The sequence below is a fragment of the Dasypus novemcinctus genome, chromosome X (genome assembly GCF_030445035.2).
Source record: "Dasypus novemcinctus isolate mDasNov1 chromosome X, mDasNov1.1.hap2, whole genome shotgun sequence".
Taxonomy (NCBI): Eukaryota; Metazoa; Chordata; class Mammalia; order Cingulata; family Dasypodidae; genus Dasypus; species Dasypus novemcinctus.
In genome coordinates this window covers 88825127-88843351 of record NC_080704.1, presented here as the reverse complement: position 1 = coordinate 88843351, position 18225 = coordinate 88825127, and the positions used below count along the sequence as shown (strand labels likewise).

Here is an 18225-nt window from a genome sequence, read left to right as displayed (position 1 = left end):
CATCATATGCATAATCTAATATTCATCCTTTTAGTTACATTCAGATATATATTTCAGTGCAGTTAATTATAGTCACTGATGATGTTGTGCTACCATCATCACCATCCATTACCAAAACATTCCCATCATTGCACATAAGAATCCTCTACATTTTAAGCCTAATTTACCAATCCCTATCCCAACACCAACTCTGGTAATATATATTCTAGATTCTGACTCTATAAGATGGCTTATTTCTAATTATTTCAAATCAACGAGATAATGCAATTTCTGTCCTTTTGTATCTAGCCTATTTCACTCAACCTGATGTCTTCAAGGTTCATACATGTTGTTGTGTGAATCAGGACTTCATTCGTTTTTCATTTTTATTTATTTATTTGTTTATTTATTTCTCTCCCCTTACCCGCCCCCATTGTTGTCTGTTCTCTGTGTCTATTTAAAAACATGGAATGCTTCACGAATTTGCATGTCATCCTTGCACATGGGTCATGCTAATCTTCTCTGTATCATTCCAATTTTAGTATATGTGTTGCCGAAGTGAGCACTTCATTCCTTTTTTATGGCTGAATAATATTTCACTGTATGTATATATATCATTTTCTATTTATCTGGTCATTGGTTTATAGACACCGGTTGCTTGCATCTTTTGACAAATATGAATAATGCTGCTATGAACATCAGTGTGCAAATATCTGTTTGAGTCCCTGCTTTCAATTCTTTTAAGTATATTACTAATAGTGTGATTGCCAGGTAGGGTGATATTTCTATACTTAGCTTTGTGAGGAACCATTAAACTGTCTTCTACAGTGGATGCACCATTGTGCATTGTTACCAGGAAAGAATAAGTATTCCTGTTTATCTGCATCATCTCTACCGATTCTTTTTTTCTATTTCATAAATAGCAGCGATTTTAAATGATGTGAAATGATATAACATTGTGGTTTTGATTTGCATTTACTTGTTGGATATTGATGTTGAGCGTCTTTCCATATACTTTCTAGCCATTTGTATATGTTCTTTGCAGAGAGGTCTATTTAATTCGTTGGCCTATTTTAAAAATGGAATTGTCTTTTTTGTTAAGTGGAAAGATTTCTACATATATTCTTAATATTAAAATTTTATCAGACATGCAGTTACAAAATGTATGCTCCCATTGTGTAGGTTGTTTTATTTTAATGATAAAGTCCTATAAGTTGCATGACATAATCAATATTTTGACATAAGACCTCACTTCATTAATCCACTTATATTCAGTGAATGAAAAAAAAAAGACAGAAAACAAATTCCACTTGCTTAGAATTCTGGAAGATTTTAGATGCTGGAGAAGGACTCCACAAACACTGAATCAAAGAAAGAGAAAAATATCAGGTTGGAAACTTCTGTCCCAGACAGACTGATCCTCTTTCCCTCCCCCTCACTCAGTCCCACGCTGTGTTGGCTTGAGTCTTTTGTGGACCACAGAAAATTATGTTATTAAATCGAAACTATTGTGGACAGTTGATTAGATTAGTTCAATTAAAGTCCATTTGATTAGATTGTTTCAGCAAGACATAAACAGGGTGGGTCTTAATCGTCTAGCTGGAGTCCTTTATAAATGGAGGAATAGAAATCTGTACACATGGCAAAAAGCTGCAGTGACAGAGGGAAGCCTCCAGAAGTTGAAGTTAACAAAACTGGGAGAGAGAAAAACGTGGATAGATTACCCCAAAGCAGAACTAGCAATGAGGCCCACAGTAGATGGCAGAGAATAGCTGACGCCACCTTGCCATGTGCCTGATCACCAACAGCTGAGTTCAGGATAAAAGTGAACCTAGAGGAGAAGGCAGAGACTTGCAGAACCACCCTTGTGCATTACTACATGGTAGGAGTCAAGGATTGCCAGCAGCCAACCATTAGGGAGAGAATTTTGCCTGATATCTTGATTGGGACATTTTCCCCAGCCTTGCAACTATAATTTCTTTAAGCTAATAAATCACATTGTAAAACTAAACCCATTTCTGCTACATTGCTCCCAGCAGATTTCAGTAAACTAAAGCAAATGCAATGTTTGGGAGTTCTAGAAAGGCAGCCACCCCAGTCCCTCCCAACACAGACACAGACTATAGGGGAATTCACAGCACTAAGTTACTACCCCATGAATATCCAGACACAGATGCCCAAGTCCAAAGAGACCTAGGAAAGAACACCATACTCTGAAGAGTGTTGAATTCAAAAGTGCCCCAATGTGGGAGGAGATACACCATGGCAGAATGGCAGTGGCCAAATGGTACACTTACTCAATCTAGTTGATGTTGGTAGGACTCCCTAAAAACAAAATGGAATAGTGCTCAATCACTCTGGATTGGCCCCATCTGGGTCTCTGGGGCAGGCTAACTTAAGGAAGAGACCAGAGTCAGTAAAACCTGATAAAATGAAAACAGTGGAATTAAAATTAACTGTTGTAAGACTGAAGGCACAAATAACTAAAATGTATGGGGAAATGGGACACTTTATGAGAAAGAGAATTAAAACAAATTGTAGGAGCTGGGGAGAAATTTCTGCACAAACACAAGCAGAACAGTTAAATATTACCAGAGAAGGAAAAGAAAAAAAAGAAGCTTTCTCCTGGATGTAAAACTATTACATGAAAAATGCAATCTTAAAAATTGCACCACATACCTCAGGCAAGAATCATATGGAGAAAAGCTGAGAAAATCCGATCAGTTATACATGGCTATTCTAAAGAAGCAGAATAAGTTGGACCAAATGTCAATGGATATCCTCAACAAAAAAGCAAATAACAATAAAATCCTAGGCATGAAGGAGAAACTGACCTTCATAGTTAACTCTTCCTGATAGTCAGACGCCTAGATTCCAGCAAAAATTACAAAATATACAAAGAAGCAAGAATATACGTCCCAGTCTAGGTAAAATATTTTAACTTCAGAGGAAACACAGAATAAGTTAAAATAAATCTCTTAAATCATTCAAAGAGATGAAGGAAAGTATGAATAAAGAGATAAAGGATATTAGAAGACACAACATGATCATAAAGAAGAATTTGAAAGTATAAAAATAAACATAACTACCTTGTAATAGTAATGTATATTTTTTCTAGTTCAAACAAGAACATTCTTTTATTTGTATTTTTAACCAAAATCCTCATCCACTTCCAGGTTCACTATGCTATTCAGTCTCTAGATTATTCTCTAGGTTTCTTTCAATTAACATTTACATCCTTAGATTACCCATGTTAGCCACAATCCCATTCATAAACATGCTGTGTTAGTTATACTCAGTATATGTGCTACCAACAACTCTATCCAATTCCACAATTTTACAGTCATGTTAATTGAAAATTCTACATACATTATGCATCAATACCCTTTCTCAGTCCCATCCTTCCTCTTAGTAACCTATATACTAAATTTAAACTCCATGTGTTTATTATTTATATATAGTTCATATTTGCAATACCACACAATATTTGTCCTTCTGTGTCTGGCTTATTTCACTTAACATAATGTCCTCAAGGCTCATCCATGTTATCATGTATCCTAATTTAATTTCTTCTTACAGCAACATAGTATTCCATTGTATGTCTATACCACATTTTGTTTATCCATTCATTGGTTGACAGAAACCTGGGTTGTTTCCATCTTTTGGCAATTGGGAATAACGACACTATGAACACTGGTGTGCAAATCTTTTTGTGTCACTGTTAAGAATATAGTGATGCATACAAAAAATACTGTTAATATTATTTTGGACTATAGTTAACAGCAATATTGATGTAATATGATGTAATAACAATAATGATGTAATAATCATACATCAATGTCAAAGAAGGTAATATATCAATAATAAATGCCAATAATAGGTGTGTATGGGGTTTTTTCCTTTGGACTAAGGAAAATGTCCAAAGGTTTACTTAGAAATGACTGCACAACTCTGATGAAACTGAGAGCCACTGAGTATACACTTTGGATAGAATGCATAAAGCATGGGACTGTATAACACAGTATAATGTGTGGTGGAAGATGGACTGTGGGTAACAGTACAAATATGAGTGTTCTCTCATGAACTATAACAAATGTACGATACTAATACATCGTGTTAATAATAGGGTGTGTATGGAAAAATATACTCAGTATACTTATGCTTTGGATGATACTTAGTAGTAATAGTTTGATATTGTTCTTTCATAATCTGTAACAAACATTCGACAAAAATGTAAGGTAATTGGTGGAGGAGTATAGGGACTCTGCATATTATGTATGATTGTTTTGTAAGCTTGCAACCTCTCTTATAAAATTAATTATATTGGAGCTGATGTAGCTCAGTGGTTGAGCACTGACTATCTACATACAAGGTCCCAGGTTAAATCCCCAGCCATGATATCTAAAAATTACTTACTTTGAGAACATCAGGTTGCTCCCAATGGGAAAGGACTGTCTAGTGTGTCAAGCCCTCAGCATTTTTCCAAGTATCTGTGAATCTGGTCCATCAAGCAGTGAAGCTTGGTTGTCACTGTGGGCCCTGAGGGGAGGGGGAGAGATGAATAGAATAGATGGAAGCAGTGTAACCTGGGGGCAAAGAAAATATTCTACAAGATCATGCAATGATGGATATAGGAAATGTTAAATTTCACCAAAAATGTATAAAAGTCTACAGGCTAAAATGTAAACCATGATATAAAACATAAGGTAATTAGAAATTTAGAAAATTGCATAAACTAAAATATAAACCATAATGTAAGGCAAAAAGGAAAAATGTTTGGTAGCTATGTTTCAATATCTGTGCATTAGTTGCAGCAAATAAAACATTAACATGTAAAAAGACCATTACTGGGGAAGGGAGAAAAGGGTTTGATTTTGGATATATGGGAGTCCCCTATATTGTATAGGTGACTTTACTGTGCTTTAAAACCTTTTTGAAAATAAAATTAAAAATTAAAAATAAAGGATGTAGACACTGAAGAAGGAACAAAAAAAAGTGCCTCACCACTGTATATACAGGGCAACACCGAATAAAGTGAGGAAAGGCAAAACATCAAAAACAAAGTTTTATGATATTTTTCATTTTTTAATACTCCAATTTATTTTTTACTTTATTTTAGTTTTTCTAAATTAGTATGTATTCTTTTTCTTATCTTTAAACTGATCATTGCTATTTCATTTTCCTACTAATTGAATTTGGCAATATATTAGGCTTCATTTTTAAAGAAGTTTTGGACCACAGAGGGGCTCAACTATGGCAGGGGAGGACACTGGTGAGGGGTGTTAATGATGGGGGGACACACGGTTCAGAGGGAGTTCTCTAGGGCATGTATATAGAATATATAAAAATGTTTGGATATTCGTTGGGTATTTTCATAGTAGTTCAGTTACAAATGACAACTGAGGGAGTTCTGAGTTCCTCACCAGGGGAAATCTGTCTCATTCCCCAATGGAACAGCAACAATCCCCAAAGTGCAAGGGCAAAGACCAGTGAGGAATGATGGTCCAATAATGGGCCATTGATGCTGATGACTATGCTTATAATCCTGTGTGCCTGAAATTTTAACTAGGCCTAAAGTTGCAGGGTGACTAAGAGTTACTTCCTGAGATCTTCCACATTGCTCAAATGTGGCCACTCTCTAAGCCAAACTCAGCATGCAAATGTCTTACATTCCCCCCAGCATCAGACAGGACTCCCAGTGATGAGCCTCCCTGGTGCCAAGGGATTACTACTAATCACTAGCTGGTGATGCAACTAGAAAAAGACCTTGAATAAAAGGAGGATAATGGTAAAGACAAGTTTATATGCCTGAGTTTTCAAAAAAAAGTCAGGAGGTCATTATAGGGGTTGCACTTATAGACAACTCAATAGCATCCAAGACACAGCCAAAGGAGATACCACCCCAGGTACTGGTACTACTGAGGGCTACAGAGACACACAGGTTCTATGGTCATGTCAGATGACTCTGGAGTTCAGTGCTTTCTCAGTGGGCCCTACATTGTAATTTGTGTTCCTGAGCCTGATGGAGATGGACTTAGATGTGACCTTTCTACACATGCCTCTTCTGTGACTTTTACTGGACCGTTGGTTGATGCTGCAGTTGGGGTTTGTGTATACACAGGAGACTTGAATCTCTGGACTGACCATATGCCTGTGGACCTGAGCCTCCGCAGTGTTGTAACTCCTACTCTCTGGTTCATTGGACTTACCAAGGTCAGCTAACAGGAAGGTGAATGTGGTCAGCACCACACGACAGAACCAAGAATGCCTACAACTGCAATCAGGAGAATCACATCCATCAACAACGTGGAATCTAAGCCCTCTCTCGATTTAGAGGTGGAATCGACATAACCATCCCAGGTTACACCAGATGGAGGAATAAAATATGGATTAGAATGGACTTACTGGTATTCTACTCCAGCAATTGAACAAATTGTATCATTAATGTAGAGACAGTGGCCATGGTAGATGCTGAGGGCAGGGAGAGGGAAGAAGAGTTATGATGTGGGGCATTTTTGGGTCTTGGAGTTGTCCTAAATGATATTGCAAAGACACATGCTGGACATTATATATCCTGCCATAACCCACTGAATGTACTGGGGGAGAGTGCAAACTGCAATGTAAACTATAAACCATGCGGTGCAGCAGCAGTGCTCCAAAATGTATATTCACCAAATACAATGAATGTGCCACAATGATGAAAGAGGTTGATGAGGTCAGAATAGTGGGGTGTGGTGGGGTGTGGTGTGGGTTATATAGGAACCTCTTATATTTTTTAATATAACATTCTTTGTGATCTACGTATCTTTTTTAAAAAAGCAATTAAATAAAAAACATAATAATAAAAATAACTTAATAATTTAAAAATTATATAAAGTATGGTGATAAAATGCACAATTGTGGAGATTAAAAATTAACTTCAGGTACACAACATCATATTTGAACAAGCAATCCCAAACAATGAATCAGCAGACTAGAGCACAGGATATTTTAAAGAATTGTCAGAAGAACAGATAACGAAAAGAATAGAAAAAATCTGCAGTGTCTCAGGGATTTGAGTGGCAGCATGATGTGCACACACATATCCATAATTGGTCTCCCAGAATAAGAAAAGTAGGGAAAGGAGGCAGAAAGTACATTTGAGAAAATAATGTCCAAGAGCTCCAGAACTATTAAGAAAGACATAAATAAACATGTCTAAAAAGTGCAATGTACTGCAAGAAGAATAAATCATAATAGACCTACTATGAGACACATACTAATCAGAATATCAAATTCCTAAGATAAAAGAGCATTGTGAAAGCAGCAAGACTAAAGCAAGTCATCACCTACAAGGGATCCTTATAAAGACTAAGTGCCTATTTCTCACTGCAAACCATGGAGGTGAGAATGCAGTGGTATGATAGATTTAAGGTGCAAAAACGAGAAAAACTGCCGACCAAAAATTTCTAATCAGGCAAAATTGTTCATAAAATATAAAGATGAGTTTAAAATATTCAAACAGAAACTGAAATTGTTTGCCACCAGATGCCCTTCCTTACAAGAATTTCTAAAGGGTGGTCTGTAGGTTGAAAGGAAAAGACAGGAAAGAGTGAGTTTGAATGGTGTGAACTAATTAATAGTCATTGAATTGATATGCTATTGAAACTAATTGGGTTTTTTTTTTGTTCAAATTTTTAGGTTATACAAGTGGGTTGTGCAATATAAACCACAGGGTAATCACAAAGAAAGTATTTTTAAAATACACAGAAATAGAAAAGAAAAAGTGATTAGTCAGATAAGTTACAAAAGATCAGTTATACAGAAAATGAAGCTGAAATAGAAAATAGAGACCATATATATATATATATAGAGAGAGAGAGAGAGAGAGAGAGAGGAAGAAATGGCTGAAATAAGTACTGCTTTAGAGTAATGACATTTCAATGTAAATGGATTAAACTCCCAAGCCAAAATACACAAATAGGTAGAATAGATTAAAAAGCACAATCCAACTACACATGTTTACAAGAGACTCACCTTAGACACAAAGACACAAATGAGTAGAAAGTGAAAGGATGGAAAAAATAGTCCACGCAAAAAGTAACCAAAAATGCTGAAGTTGCTACAATAATATCAGTCAAAATAGACATTACTTCAAAAACTGTTACAAGAAGCAGAGAATACTATATTAGTAATGGGGTATTCCATCTAGAAAAACTATCAAGCATAACTATGTATACGTCTAATCACAGTGCCCCAAAATATATGAAGCAAACACTGGCAAACATGAAGGGAGAAGTAGACACCTCTACAATATTAATTGGAAACGTCAATACCCCACTGTCATCAATAGATAGAACATCTAGGCAGAAGATCAATAAGGAAACAGAAAATTTGTATAAAATAATAAATGAAATAGACCTAACAGACATATACAGAATATTGTACCCGTAAAGAGAAAGATATATATTATTCTTAAGTGCATATGGATCATTATTCAGGAATGACCACATCTTGGGCTGCAAAACAAGTTTCAACAAATTTTTAAAGTTTGAAATTATAAAAAGCATCTTCTCTGATCATTAAGGAATGAATCTGAAAATACAGTAACACATGGAAAAAAATACACAAGTACATAGAATTTATTTGCTTTGTTTGTTTTTTGTAGACACAAGGGATTGAATCCGGGACCTCGTACATGGGAAGCAGACAGTCAACCACTGAGCTATATCCACTCCTCAATTTACAGAATTCAAATAACACACTCTTAACCAGTCAGTGGGTCAAAGAAGAAAATGGAAGGGAAATCAGTAAATATCTGGAGATAAATGAAAATGAGAACAAAATATGCAAAAACTGATGGGATATAGTGAAGGCAGTCCATACGGGAAAATTTATAGCCTTAAACACTTATATTAAAAATTAGAAAGTGCTAAAATCAAAGACCTAACTGCACACCTGGAGCAACTAGAAAAAGAAGAGCAAACTAACCGCAAAGCTGGCAGGAGGGAAGAAATAAAAAATTAGAGCAGAAGTAAATGAAATTGAGAATTACAAAAAACAATGGACAGAATTAACAAAACCAAATTAAAATAAAAAACAACAAACAAATCCTTAGCTGTACTGAAAAAGACAATGAAAAATAGAGAAGATACAAGTAAATATATTATTAGTGACCCCACAGAAATAAATAGGATCATGACAGGATACTATTAACAACTATATTTCAACAACTTAGGGAATGAAGATGAAATATACAAATTCTTATTAACACAGGGACAAAGAGCACTGACTCACAGAAATAGAAGTTTTCAAAAGACAAATTACAAGTAAATAGATTAAATCTGTCATCATGAAAACCTCCCAACAAAGAAAACCTCAGGACCAGATGCCTTCACAATTGAATTCTACCAATCTTTCCAAGAAGAACAAATACTGATCCTGCTCCAAAAATTTGAACGGGGTGGAAAATTACCAAACTTATTCAATGAGGTCAAGCTCACCCTAGTACCAAAGTCAGATAAATATAATACAAAAAAAAAATTTCGACTGATTTCTTTATGAATTTAGATGCAAAACCCCTCAACAAAATAATTGCAAATTGAAATCAAATTCACATTGAAAGAATTATACACCATGATCAAGTGGAATTTATCCCAGGTAAGCAAGAGTGATTCAAAATAAGAACATCAGTTAATGTAATACACCTTGTTAGCAAAACAAAGGGGGAAAAACACATGATCATGTTCACTGATGCAGAAACAGCATTTGACAAAATCCAGTATGCTTGTTATGAATAATGTTTCTCAAAGAATCGTGCTTGGACCATTTGAATTAGAATACCTGGGTATAAGGCTCAGGTGTTTGCACTTTAGTAAGAATCCTTTATCTGTCTTTTTTTTATTGACTTTGTAATAATATTACATTAAAAATATATATATATATATATGAGGTCCCATTCAACCCCACCACCCCCACCCCACCTCTCCCCCCCCCACCGGCAACACTCATTCCCATCATCATGACACATCCATTGCATTTGGTAAGTACATCTTTGGGCACCTCTGCAACTCATGGTCAATGGTCCACATCATGGCCCATACTCTCCCCCATTCCATCCAGTGGGCCCTGTGAGCATTTACAATGTCCGGTGATTGCCCCTGAAGCACCATCCAGGGCAGCTCCATGTCCCAAAGATGCCTCCACCTCTCATCTCTTCCTGCCTTTCCCCATACCCATCAGCCACCATGTCCACTTTTCCCAATCCAATGCCACCTTTTCTCCTTTATCTGTCTTTTGCAAGCTCAAGTGTGAGAACCACTGGCTTTGATGCAGCTGTAAACTTTTAGGTCTCTAAATCTTTAACTGATGTTCAGCTATTGACTTTTTGCTTTTGTAAAAGCCCATCCCTGTCAGCAGGTGCAAGTCACATTTCCCCCCTGCATAATGTGGGGCACCCTTTAGTTGTTCCACTGCCAATTTTTATTTCAAAACCTTTGAACAAATAAGCCTTCCAGTTGGTTCATTGTTAGTCCTTAAATTTCCTACCCACTTACATCAGCACATCTTTTGGTTTACAAGTTGACCAACAATGGAATCTGGTGATGCTTTGTGGAAATCCATCATTGCCCACTGTAAACTTGACCACCTGCCTGTAAAAGTTTTAATTTAGATTTATTTTTATATACATTGGGCAGATCAATGCAAAATTGTGTCTCTGCATCATGGAGGGGATTGGATCCCCAACAACATCATGACTGTCATGTGTCACATCACACTCAGAGGTCTCAAGATGTCCACCACTTTCACCCACAACTGCCTGGCCATCCAGGAGCTGTTCAAGAGCAACTCAGAGCAGTTCATGGACATGTTCTGGCACAGGGCCTTCCTTCACTGGTACACGGACAAGAGCATGGATGAGATGGAGTTCACTGAGATGGAGAGCAACATGAACTACCTGGTATGTGAGTACCCACCAGTACCAGGATTCCACAACAGAGGAGGAGCACAAGTTTCAGAAGGAGACCAGGAGGAGAGGCAGCCTAGAGCTAGCTAGTCCAAAGCTGGTAGAGTCTGGAAATAGAGGGAAGTCTTTCTTCCCGAACAAACTGTACTCTGATACAGAGAAATATTGCAAATTTTTGAGAGATGTTAGTCTCTGGATTTACTATTATTCAAGGTTACATCCCTGCTTGAAAATGTGCATAAGCCTATTAAATATTTACAATCATTCTTCATCTCTTACTGCAAGCTTATTAGATTCTCTAAAATGTCTGCAGAAATGGTTGGCCATTTCATATCAGTTATTCTGCAGTATTTAGGTTGAGATTAACATTAATACAGCAGTGTGAAGATTAGAGAAAGAGTTGTGTTGTTTTATCATCACATTTTATTTAAGTAATTTGAAGGAATCTTAAAAAGTTTTAACAACACCGAAAATTTTATTAGATTGAATAAGCATCAGATTTTAAACAAACTAGAATATTAACTAGATGTGGCTTTATTTTTTAAGGGGGGTTTCATTTCCTATCTTGTTATATATTTCCCTTGGAATAATTTAGATAGGTTAATGTTCAGTTCCTTAAGAAATGATAGGTATTCAATATTTGCTCTCTGAAAGGTATTTCTTGTGGTCAGTTTATTTCATTGTCACATGCATTGTTTATACAAATTCAGTAATGTTTCCTTTACCTCTGATTGATCTTGTAAACTTCATAGGTTTTTTTTTCCCCTGAAAGTGTTTCAACTTATTGTGTAAATATATGCCTACCTGCATACTGGAAGCAAGGTTTTGAAATGAGATTTAGACAAAAATGATCCAACAGTTTATACTGTCAACTTGATTGCTGTAGCAATTTGATATTGTTGATGAATTCCAAAAAGAAATGTTGGATTATGTTTCTAAACTGATCTTTACCTCTGGACATATTAGAATATATTGGATTCATAGGTTTACTTGATTAAGTAAATATGTAAACCTCTTGTGCCTGTAAGGCATTGAGTCCCCACTCTTTGGTCAGTGGGGACTCACAGATAAATGGCATCGCAAAGGACAGAGTTAAGGGTTCTTAATGTTGGAGTTTTGAGGTTGGAGTTTGATGATGAACCTGGAGCCCTAGGAAGTGAGGAACCCTGAACCGAGAGAGAAACAAGACCCTGGAAGGAAGGAACCAGGAAGCCTGTTCTCTCACAGATGTTGGCTGCCATCTTTGTCCAACACATGAAAATAGACTTTGGTGAGGGAAATAACTTATGCTTTATGGCCTGGTATCTGTAAGCTCCTACCTAAAATAAATAACCTTTGTAAAAAACAACCAATTTCTGGTATTTTCCATAAACACCCATTCGGCTGACTAATACAATTGCCTTGCCCTTCCCATTATTGCATTCTTTGTTACAGAACTTGACAGAAGCTCTTTAGAAAGTTCATTATCTTTCAGTCAGAGTAAGTGTGGAATCATGTATGCTTGGCATATGTCTGTAATACTTTTAAAGTTCTTAAAGTTTATTACTTGCCTAAATATTACTAAATCCTTTTCTTATGTGTAGCAGAAGTGAATGTTTGGAGAAAGATATAAACTGACATTATAAAAGGAAGGCAATAGAAGATGTTATCCATGTTCTTTGTAACCTGAATACTGAACTGTGAGGCCCATTTATAAATATTTTGAAGTGATAAAAATGTGTACATCTATATCAAGAGGGGCTTGGATTCCACATGGATGCTGGATGCAATTCTCCTGCTTTCAGTTGTAGGCACTCTTGGCTCCCTGGTGTGGTGGCTGACCTTCTTCACCTCCATGTTAGCTGAGTGGAGTAAGTCCAATAAACCAGAGTGTAGGAGTTGCAAGTCTGTTGAGGCTCAGGGCCTGGCTATCACATGCTCAATCCAGAGATTCAGGTCCCCTGGGTATACATTAAACCCCAGCACCAACTACAGTTCCATTAAGTTCCAAAAGTAACAGGAGAGGCTTGTGGGCAAAGCTCACATCTGAATCCAGATGTGTAGTGGACACAACCATTCTAAGGTCCACAGGTTGGAGGAATAGAGTATAGATTAGAGTCGATTTACTGATATTCTATTCATGAACTATTGTGATTAGTAATCGAAGAAAATATGGCATTGGTGTGGAGAAAGTGGCTATGGTGGCTGCTGGGGGTAGGGAGTGGGAGGAAAAGATGTGATGTGGGGGCATTTTCAGGACTTGGAGTTGGGCTGGGTGGTGCTGCAGGGACAGTTACCAGACATTGTATGTCTTCCCATGGCCCACTGGGTGGACTGTGGGAGAGTGTGGGCTATGGTGTGGACCATTGACCATGAGGTGCAGCAGTGCTCAGAGATGTATTCACCAAATGCAATGAAAGTCTCATGATGATAGAGGAGGTTGTTGTTATGGGGGGAGGAGTGGGATGAGGGGGGTGGGGGGTATTTAGGGACCTCATATTTTTTGAATGTAACATTAAAAAAATAAAGAAAAAAAAAGAAAAAAAAACAATGGAAGTTATTTGTTGTAGGATGAGTTTTGAGAGTCCTGTATGATGTTATATGTTTGCTTTGTAAGTTCACAATTATTATTATACTTATTGTTTATGTATTTTTATGTATGAGTGATATAAATCGATAAAAAAAAAATATATATATATATATAAATGTGTACCTCTATGATGTTTTCAGTTGTGGCATCCAAAGACTTGAATGATTTATCAGTTGCTACTGAGCCCAGGAGCCATGGTGGGACCTGTTGTTCAACACCAATTTCAGTTCAATATAAATGTTAACATTGAAAAGAATCCAGCATCTTTTCATGGTAAAAACACCTAGAAAATAGGAAAAGAAGGAATCTTCCTCAACATGATAAAGCACATATATTAAAAACCAATAGCTAACAACCTATGCAATGGAGAAAGACTGTAAGCACTTCTTCTAAGATCAGGTACAAGGCAAGGATGTCCACTTTCACCACTGTTTTTCAATATTGTACTGGCAGTTCTAGTCAGAAAAATTTGAAAAGAAAAAAAAAGAAAAATAATCCAAATCAGAAATGGAAAAGTAAAACTTTCATTATGTTCAGATGACAGAATCCTGTATTAGAAAAGAAAAAAAAAAATAGTACTAAGGAATAAATAACATAGTGAACCCAGAGGTGGATGAGATTTGTGGTTAATAGTAAAATACAAGCATGTCTTTCTATGAACTTGAACAAATTTACATCACTAATGCAATGTGGTAAAAGTGTAGAGAAACAGAAAAAAATACAATTAATGTAAACTATGGACTATAGTTAACAGCAATACTGCAATATTCTTTCATCAATGCCAAAGATGTACTGTGTTAGTAATAAAGGGATGTGGGAAAAATTACCAAATATACACTCTAGAACATATTTAATGATAATTGTCTGATGATATTATCTCATAATCTGTAAAAAATGTTCAACAAAAATTAGTGGATTGGTGGAAAGGCATTTTGTGGGAATTACGTACTTGTATATGATTGTTTTGCAAGTTCACAGTCTTTCTAATAAAAATATACTTTAAGAAGTGGGAAAATAAAAAATCAATAATGAAACAACTACAGCTAATAAATTATTTCAGCAAAGTGGCAAGATGAAAGATTAATATACAAAAAAGAGTAGTGATTCTATTCACTAGAAATGCATAATCTGAAGAAGAAATAAGGAAATAAATTCGATTTAAAATAGCAAATAAAATTATCAAACATCCAGGAACAAATTTAACCAAATATGGAAAGGATCTGTACTCAGAAATGTATAAAATATTGCTAAAAGAAATAAAAAATGGCTGAAACAAATGGAACAGCATTTCATTTTTATAGATTGGAAGACTAAATATTGTTAAGATGCCAATACTATGCAAATTAACTTACAAATTCAATGAAATAACAGCACAAATTGCAACAGCCTAATTTGCAGAAATGAAAAAGCTAATGATCAAATTTATTTGGAAGGTTAATGGGCCCAAATACCTAAAAGCACCTGGTAAAGGAAGAATAAACTTCTAAGATTCATACTTCTTGACTTTGAAGCATATTACAAAGATACAGTGTGGTACTGACACAGGGATAGATATATTGACCAATGACTTTGAACTGACTGTTCAAAATTGGTCCCTCACAACTACGGTCAACTGATTATTGACAAGACTGTCAAGTTCACTCAGTTGTAAAAGAATCGTATCTTTGACAGATGGTGATAGGAGAATTGGATATCCACATACAAAGAAATGAAAGAATAACCTTATTTCACACCTTATACAAAGATTAACTCAAAATGCAACAAAGACCTGAATATAAGAATCAGAAATATAAAACTCCTGAAAGAAAATGCAAGGAATTATCTTCAGGATCTTGTTTTAGGCAATGGTTTCTTAGTCCTTACATCAATCGTACAAAGACAGAAAAATTGATAAATGACACCACCTCAAAGTTACAAACTTTTTTTTTTTACCTCAAAGGACTTTGTCAAGAAAGTGAAAAGCCAACCTACTTACTGGGACAATATTTTTGGAAATCACACATCCAATAAGGGTTTAATATGCAGAATGTATAAAGAAATCCTAAAAACAACAAAAACAGACAACTGACCAAATTAAAAATGGGCAAAAGACTTGAATAGACATTTCTTCCAAGAGTATATGCAAAAAGCTAAAGAACAAAATGATCTTCAATGTCATTAGGTAACAGGAAATGCAAATCAAGACTACAATGAGTCCAACTCCATCACACTCAGGAACAAAAACTCCAAAGAGGGCCAACTGACATGGCACTGAACTCCAGAGCCATCTGCCATAATCATAGAACCTGTGGGTCTATGTAGCCCTCAGGAGAACCAGTACCTGGAGTTGTATCTACTTTGGCTGTCTCTGGGACTCTGCTGAGGTGTGCATAAGAGTGACCCCTCTGATGACCTCCTGACTCTTTTTTGGAGTTGGACACAGATATCACGTCTGTCACTTTTAGTGGACCTGTGGTTGACACTGGGGTTGGTGTACATTCAGGAGACCCAAATCTCTGGACTGTCCATGTGACATCCAGGGCCTGAGCTTCAGCAGACTTGCAAGTCCTACCCTCTGGTTTATTGGACTTATCCTAGCCAGCGAACAGGGAGGTGAAGAAGGTCAACCACCACACCAGGGGGCCAAGAGTGCCTACAACTGCAAGTAGGAGAATTTCATCCATCATCCATGTGGAATCTAAGTCCCCTCTAGATATAAATGTGGATTGGAAATAACCATCCCAGGGACCACAGGTTGGAGGAATAGAGTATGGATTAGAGTGGACTTACTGATATTCTACTATGGAACTATTGTGACTAGTAATGGAAGAAATTGTAGCATTGATGTGGTGAATCAAAGTGGCCACAGTAGCTGCCAAAAGTAAGGAGAAGGAAGAAACAATGTGATGTGGGGGCATTTTCAGGACTTGAAGTTGTCCTGGGTGGTACTGCAGGGACAGGTGCTGGACATTTTATGTCCTGCCATGGCCCACTGGGTGGACTTGGGGAGAGTGTAAGCTACAGGGTAAACCATTACCCATGTGGTGCAGCCATGTTCCCAAATGTATTCACCAGATGCAATGTATATCCCATGATGATTAAAGAGATTGTTGATGTGGGAGGAGTGGGGTGAGGAGGGTTGGGGTATATGGGGACCTCATATTTTTTTAATGTAACATTAAAAAAATAGAAAGAAAAAAACCTACAATGAGAAGATTCATGATGGTGCAGTCGGAAACAACAGGCTGTAGTCTTCCGCCAGAAAATGTAGGAAGATAGGCAGATTTACCTGGCAGAAGGGACGCTCATAGAACAAGGGGGCAATCTGAGAGGGCAGCTAGAGAGGGGGACCTAGTTGGCTGGGGGAGAGGGAAGCTGTGGGAGATAAAGCAGGCAGGCCAGTGTCCAGTTGGCCTAAAGAGAGGAGCTGGGAAGTAAATTGGCTGGAAGACAATTACTCAGTTGGCTCCAAGAGTGAGGATATCACTGTGAAACCAGGGGTTTATCTCACTGGCCAGCAGGTTCTTGAGATGGGAGAACTGCAGGGTAAAAAGTTTTGGGGAACAGCACCCAGGCAGTTCAGGGAGACAGATGTGAAAGTGGGATGGATGATAGGGAGGGCTGACTGGATCTCAGCCAGCTTCAGGTAAAAGAGAAATGGTGAAGGGCACTTAAGTAGATACAAGGAGAGGGGAGTGGGAAGCTGATCAAGTTGGCTGTCACACACACCTGACTTTAGAGAAAGGAACTGGGTCAGTGAGGGGGTGAACTAACAGGTGCCCAAGAGCCCAGGTGAGATGAGTGCTGGGAGAGGCAGCCAGCAAGCCATCTTACAGCCAACCAACCTGAGGGAAAGGGGACAAAAAGAAGCAGATGGCAAGCCATTCAATGCACAAGAATCCTGAGGGAAAAGAAGGTGGGGAGATAGAACCTGGGAGCCATCAGACCCCCAATAGATTTGAGGAAAAGGGTGACGGGAATAAGCAAGCTGTCAAGTGCCCAAAAGGCTCAGAACTATAGGGAGCCAGAGATCCATCCAGTTGGTTGTCATGCACACAGCCAACTCGCTGGGGAAGAGTTTGTCAACAATAATCCTTCCCTTTAAGAAATATGAAAGGGAATTCAACAAATTGAAAGGAGAAAAACAAGAAAGAGAGGGCTGGAGGAGTGTGAAATGGAAGATTATTGTTAAGATTAACTAAAAGAATAAAAAAAGAAACAAAAACAAAATATGACATATATCAACCTAAAGAAAAAAAATGACTGTTTTCTGTACTGACTGGACAGTAATAGCATTGAATGTTAATGGTCTAAGCTTTCTAATCAAAAGACACAAATTGGCAAATAGATATGAAAATATGACCCATTTACATGCCGTCTGCAAAAAAAAAATCAACTTAGAACTAGGAAGTCAAGGCAGTTGCAAGGGAAAGGTTGGATAACAATTTTATATACAAACAATAACCAAAAAAGGATCAGATCAGCTATACTTATATCAGACAAAAAGGCCCACTGAGTGGACTGGGGGAGAGTGTGACGAACAATGTAAACCATTATCCATGTGGTGCAGCAGTGCTTCAAAATGTATTTACCAAATGCAATGATGAAAGAGGTTGTTGAGGTCATAGGAGTGGGGTGAGGGGGGTGGGAGTTATGTGGAAACCTCGTATTTTTTAATGTAACATTTAAAAAATAAATAAAACCATATAAAAGAAACAAAGGTCACTATATATTAATTAAAGGTGTAATCTAT

The 18225-nt window shown here is 37.1% G+C and overlaps 1 protein-coding gene and 1 non-coding gene across 2 annotated transcripts in view; both read right to left on the bottom strand.

Moving 5' to 3' along the window:
* Nucleotides 1–18225, bottom strand: part of GPR174 (G protein-coupled receptor 174) — a 117000-nt gene that overhangs the window by 6042 nt on the left and 92733 nt on the right. The window contains exons 2-3 of the mRNA XM_004482214.3: nt 13617–13776; nt 4396–4518 (exon numbers count right to left, since the gene is read on the bottom strand). The gene's annotated coding sequence lies outside the window, so the exon portion shown is untranslated. The remainder of the gene's footprint in view (nt 1–4395; nt 4519–13616; nt 13777–18225) is intronic.
* Nucleotides 439–545, bottom strand: LOC111761542 (U6 spliceosomal RNA). Its single transcript, XR_002794878.1, has one exon. It is a non-coding gene; the product is annotated as a U6 spliceosomal RNA (small nuclear RNA).